This window comes from Elaeis guineensis, chromosome 1 (genome assembly GCF_000442705.2).
Source record: "Elaeis guineensis isolate ETL-2024a chromosome 1, EG11, whole genome shotgun sequence".
Taxonomy (NCBI): domain Eukaryota; kingdom Viridiplantae; phylum Streptophyta; class Magnoliopsida; order Arecales; family Arecaceae; genus Elaeis; species Elaeis guineensis.
The window spans coordinates 93,538,830-93,545,609 of record NC_025993.2 but is presented as its reverse complement, the minus strand read 5'-3'; the positions used below and the strand labels follow the sequence as shown (position 1 = coordinate 93,545,609).

At 36.2% G+C, this 6,780-nt stretch overlaps 1 long non-coding RNA gene across 1 annotated transcript; it reads left to right on the top strand.

The window, feature by feature from the left end:
- Positions 1 to 203: 203 nt before the first annotated feature.
- LOC109504989 (uncharacterized) lies at positions 204 to 1,331 on the top strand. The gene is made up of 2 exons (XR_002163490.3): positions 204 to 438; positions 715 to 1,331. It is a non-coding gene; the product is annotated as an uncharacterized lncRNA (long non-coding RNA).
- The last annotated feature ends 5,449 nt before the right edge of the window (positions 1,332 to 6,780 follow it).

The window sequence follows — 6,780 nt, the reverse complement described above, 5'->3', positions numbered from 1 at the left end:
GGTGTGAGAATTTAAATGATCTAGTCTCATATGCCACTGATTTATGGTTTATGGCAATATGATATGCCATCAAACCACATGAAAATTAAATCTATTATTGGTGGCATATTTTGGAAATTACCTGTAATACCCAATATCCCGCCCAAATAAGAATAATAATAATAAAGCCATCACGTGCGATTCACGTGCTGGAAATCGTGGTCGAAGAACTCCCGAAGGAGTTCTCTTCCTCCGCTATTTCTTCGGCTGACTGGATCCTAATCCAATTGGGAATCGAATTTGTTTTGATCTCAAATTCCTTCGATCGACAGCTATTTAAGGTCTCAACACTCCTTTGCGATCAATCCCCCATCTTGATCTTTCTTCTTCCCTGCTGTTCTCTGGAAGCCGCGGATTGGATTCATTTGCTCTCGCCAGATAAACTTCGCCGGAAGTAAGGTAAAAGTCCCTTAAAAACTCTAGATAACCTTTCTCTCCATTGTTATTAGCCCTTAGATGTTTTATCCCGGCCGGCTATCACCGGATTTTCTTGGCTGAATTTTCCCCTGCTTTTCTATGGTTGTTTTTCTGATTTTCTTCGCCACCGTTTGCCGCTGCCGGTCACCGGACCGGAGTTCTTGGTCGCCGCTGTAGTCTTCCCTTCCGGCGACGAGCGTTGCCGACTGAGGGTTTACACCACCTCTTGTTGGTGCATGACTAGTTCTAGTTCTGTAGTTCTGCAGAAATGGTGAATCGTGAGCGGCTAGAGAGAAACAGCAAGATGCTGACACTGACATCATCAAGAGAGCAGAAACGGAAGCGGACATCACAGGAGCAGGAGCGGACATCACTCGAAGCAGCAGTACACGGAGCAATCGAAGCAGCAGTACAACGAGACCCGGAAAATTTGATTAAATTCATCGCGCCGTTGGAGAGAAACGTCAAGATTATGGTAGCCCAATTCGAAGCTAAAAACATGAAGGATGTAGCCGACATTCTGCGTGACGTCCCTGATAGACTTGCAAATGCTCTTGGAAGAATCGCAGAACTAGATAGACCCAAGAATGAGGATGCAAGGACGTGACCCGAAGACGAAATGTGGATAGACGAAGCCATAACTTATAAATTTTTGCAGGGTTTGATCGCAATAATTTTTTCAATCTCATAGTGACTAAGCAGATGGCAGTTCGTAGGGAGAAAATAGAGTTTGACAGCAGCACTCATTTTTCTCAATTGATTTTAGATTGCGTAGTATTGGTAGTGCTAGGGATTGGTGGTGAATAAGTTTAGTGGGATTTGTTGAGCGATTGGAAACATTTTTTATTTGTTAATAAAGGAATATTTTGTTTTAATATTCTGCAGTAAGTTGATTAGCTTGTATTCTCTTTCTTCTTCTTTTTTTTTTTTTTTTTTTTTTTTAAGTTGTGATTTATTTTGCACAAGATTTTTTTTTTTTTTTTTTTTGTTAGTGTGCAAAGTTTCTTTCATGAAAACAACGTCTTTTGTTTTTGGGACTTTATTTTTTAGGTGCCAACTTCTGCTGCTTGGAGATTGCATCCTCCTACAGCAAGGCCTCTTTCCACAGTTCTCTTTCAAGCTCTTAAGGTTTAGGCTACATGGACTTGCAGCGATCACTCAAAAAGTGTTAAACTCTATTAAAATCTTACAGGTGTGTCTTACATATTCATATAAAAGTCATCTTTGGCTTTTGTTTTTATTTTTTCTTACCTTGGCTCAGCCTTGCTCATGTACGGCTGTGCCAACATGACTGCTTGCGAAACTGTTGGTCCCAGAAATTTGGCTCATTAATAGATTATCGTACGTGAACTTTAAATCATTCGAGGACTTTGGCAGCATAATGGAAATTTGTACCAACTTAACTAGTAGTAAAAGAAGAACATTGCGATAAACATATATTTTCTAAGCAAATCCTGTTGTTCAATGGCTCTGGCAATTCAGATGATCTTATTCAGATACCACCTGGAGGCAAGATGACATTAATTTCTTTGAAGATGACCGAAAAATATTTAATTTCTGAGTGCTTTTGGCTTTTGTCTTGGTGAAACTATTGCTGGTAAAGACATTAGATTTGGCGGTTAGTATTTGCCTAATATGTCTGCTGAGATATAGGATTGTACTCTCCCTTTTGATATCATGCTATCCTTGGATGTATGTGGGTTTTCTTCATGCACTACTTAAAACCTTCTCCACTGATCCTTTGGTTGTATCATAACTCTATATCTAATTGCAATTGGCTGTTCCTTTTCTTCAAGAAAAAAAAAAAAAAAAACATCAGATTGACAGTAATATCATTTTATTGAGTTGAAATTACGACTTATTTCTTACAGAAGAGTATCTTGTCTTCAGACTTTTAAATTTGCAAAGAATCTAATGAGGACAATTTTATCTGGCTCCAGAAAAGATCTATGATAAAAAAGTAAAAACAATAAAACCTCAGTCAAGTTCTTAATACTATCTTGTTTTCACCAAGACAGTTATATGTAGAATTCCAGATGCATGATGTCTCTTCGAATCAAGTACTTCACATTCAAATCAGATATTTTATGACATTCAGAATAACTGAAACTCATGATTGAAGTCAGGTGCTTTGGAGTTTTCCTTCTTGCATATGATTTTTCGACAGTATAGAAAATTTGTCAAACCATGAAAGAAGCTGAAAATATTTATACTAGTTAACCATCAGACAGTCCATGGGTGTCATAGGGATGTATAAATTATGATCAATTTAGATAGCTGAGGCTTGGATAGAGGTGTACCGCATGCATCTTGAAGACCACAGTGTTTTCATGAGTATGCTAATTTTAGCCAGGTTCATCCTTCACTCACAAATGTGCAACTTGGTTTAAAAGACAAACTAATTAGTAATATAATTTTGTTTCACTGTATGTTGTGAACGGATAGTGTTTCTTTTCTATTTGGAAAAAAAATACAGTGACATTTCTTCAATTTTTCATAATTTTCAATTAAATGCTAAAATATAAGATTTAGTTGCAATATACCCCAGATATCCAACCGAACTTTAACATTGTTAATAGATGAGTGAAATGAATAACTTAGCTCTGAGATTATTGGTGGAACAAAATAAAATTTAGAAAAAATTAGTCAGCCAAGCACCTTATTAGTCCCTCTCACATATTCCTAGCTACATTCCACTAGTCACCCAACTTTTTGGAATTTAATCAACAAGCTCCATAATGAGATCGTGATGTTTCGGGCTTCAAATAAGACTTCCATCAACTGAGTTGGAAAAGCAGTCGATGAGGATGGTGGTCTTCCTCTTGTGAACAAACTCTATAATATCATCTTATGCTTGAAGATGTGGACTTGGTGATGACCTTCATGGTAAGGATGGTGGTGCCTTTAATGTTTATTATCCCTCCATGCCCATTGGAGGCCTCTCGACCTCTTCTTGCCGGTTGGGATTTGATAGAATTCCTCAAAAGATTTTCTTTTTTCTTTCCTTTATTCTTCAAGTAATAAAACAAAAGAATGAAAGAATCTCAATCTTCCCCTAAAATTAAAACAATATCAAATTGCTTTCTTGAGAGGAGACAAAATAAAGCATCAGAGAGAGAAAACAAAGAGATCAGAGAGAGCAAAAAAAAAAAAGAGAAGAGGAGAAACAAGGAATGAAGAAGAGATGGGAGTTGAAAAGGCCAGCAATGGGAGGATTTTTTTTTTCTTGCAAGTTTATCAAAACAACAAGTGAAGATCAATTTCTATTTGTTTTCCATCACTATTTTTTTGTTATTACAATAGGAGGCCAATTTGCACTTGTTTTTACTTAGAGAGAAAGTGGAAGAATGTACATCAAGTGATTTGTCCTTGAATGATTGACCACTTCAAGGATCTTTGTGACTAAAAAAATTAAAGGAGTCCAAATCTCTTCTAAGATAGAGAAGGTCTTTTGCTGCCACGTGAAGCAAGAAACAAAGTATGTGCCGACTTTCTTCAAGGATGGAGAAGTCCATCTCCATGCATGGTACAGAAGATGTGAAAATAGGCGGTGGCTAATAAATGGAACATTCGGAAGATCAACTACAATTGAAATGTATGGCACAACAACTTGCTAGCACAAGTGGCTTGACTTCAAGTGGAAATAAAATTAACTATGGATTCACTCCCTTATATCCTTCTTGTTGCACTTCCAGTGACTGCAGATCCTTTCCCTCACTCTCTCCTCTATTTCTCTACACCACACCCAACTAGGTTAGGCAGAACCCAACCAATAAAAAGAAAGAAAAAAGAATAGGGAGGAGTCGTGCGATACCAAAAACACTAACCCCTCTCCCTAATCTAGAAGGGAAGGGCATTTATAGAATGATGTGAGTTATGTCATGTAATAATCACATATTCATCTATCCTAACAGAAATGGATGGCTAAGGGATATTGCAACCAAATCTTAAATTTTAGGATCTAATTGAAACAATTAGAAATTTTAGGATGTGAATACAAATCATAAAAAGTTAAAGGGGTGTCACTGTATTTTTCATATTTTATGATTCAAATCCATCTCCTGCCTTCTTAATTATCTTCTGAAATTTCTCTACTCCTAATAATTTCTCCACATCTATAGCTATATAATAATTGAAAAATGATAATAGGGGGTAGAGATGGTTTTTCATGCTGACAATAAGATTTAAAATAATTTGTTCGATACACCACTTGCCTTTTTTTCTCTATTTTTTTGGCTTCGGATCTCTTTCAAGCCCTCTCAAAGCTCTCTGACCCCATGCAGATACCGACCTGCTTCCTGACCCCTCGTGGAGGCTAACCTCCTCCCCGCCCCTCTCTCCTCACTGTCACCTCTTGTCGGTCTCTGCCATTGCCTTCCTCCCATCCATCCCTTCTGATCTCCCTCAGATGCTTTCCTTCTCATAGATCGGAGCCAACCTCCTCCCTACTCTCCTCTCTGCCACCTCCATAATTTAATTAAGCCTAATTACAATTATAACACTTACAATTAAGTCACTTTTTTAACAACTAGTAGTTACTAACTATGTAATCCTTACATAATTAGTAGTTTCTTAATTTAAACCATCAATCCAATTCATAATTTGATCATGATCCAAGCTATTAATCAAATTATGCTCCTTTTGTATGTAACCTCTCAGGTTCTATTCTATCTGATAGTGAGACATATCATAGTCTCTACCATAATATCATCAAAACTCCTTTCTAGAGACTAGAATAATTTCAACTCACCCCAATAAGGATCGTTGATCCAAAAATAATCCTGTGAGTTCTCATAATCTACCAATAATGTCTAACAATATGTAGTGGTAATCTAACAGAACAGAAAGATGACCCTCTAGATGTAGTTACTGTATAATCAAGTTCTTCTATCAAGAGTCCTGATAGGATGCAAGTCATGAAAACTCATCAAATCCTAAGCATCTGTCATATGCAAGACTTAATTAACTTCAGTCCAATCATGAATCTTATGAAAATTTTTTTTTTTATTATCATGCTACTATGGTTACAGACTTAAGGAGTCAGCCTCTTAGGTCGCATAAGACTACTCCTCAACTACTAAGATCGATAGATCCCCTATAAGTGTACATCTATGCCTACAGCGAACCTACTGCAACCAACAAACACCATAAGGTCCCAAATGGCTAGAGACTATATTTATGTATTGTCAAATTACAGCAATCCTACTGTGAGCAGCTGAGACATCATAAGTCAAAAGCCCACTCACAAAACTACAGTATTAAGAAAGTCATGGATGAGTGAGTAGACATCCAAATGACTTCTCATTCTTGATCACGCTTAGTACCCTTGTTCTCTAACAACCATCTATATTTTTATTTTAGTATCCTTATACTATAGACTAAGACCCATCTATCTGAAAGGCAAGTGATCTGTGCATCAATCTTGATGAATCAATCACTATCTATGTGATGATTCAATGATCGAAAGTAATTTAAAAATTGATCTATAATAACACATATCTTATATTCTCAATTTTTGAGAATATGCATCATTGACTATTAACTCCATGGATAATTCTAAGACACATTACTCTAAAATGAAAATAATTGTCCATTTTATTAATTTCAATAAATCAAGTATGAAAATATTTTTTAAAATTAATATAATGTGTCAACTAATAATTAGCTTTTCAAGACATACATCCAATAATCTTCCACTTGAGCTAAAGCTAATTGCCCGCAAACCTAAATCCCATCTTCTCAAAATGGATTTCAATCTTTAGCTGGCTAAATGACTTAGTAAGTGGATCCACCATGTTATTCATGGGGTCTACTCTCTTCATCTTGACATCTTCCATATCGAGGTAGTCACATATTCTCTAAAGTCATCTTTCCATGTGCTTGGTTGGTAAGACCTAGGCTCCATTAACTATAGGCTATGGTATCGATATTATCACTATGATGCATCTCATGACATCAAATTGCGATAAAGTTATTCAGACCAGAAGATCTTACCTAGCATCTTTGGAAATAGTGACTAACTCAACTTTTATAGGACCTACAATGATTGGTTATTTGGAATTCTTCCAATCTACCAATTCTTATATTACATATATCCTGATGCAGACTCTCTACTATCAATGTTAGATACAAAATCTTAGTCTGTGTATCCTCAAACCCTACAACTCAAACCCTCCTTCAAAAATCAAGAACAAATCTTTAGTACTCCTCAAATGCTTAAGGATGTTTTTCATAATTATCTAGTATCATACACCTAAATTTGATTAATATCTGCTCGTGACACTACAGAAAGATTATATTGAGTATATAACATGACATTCATGA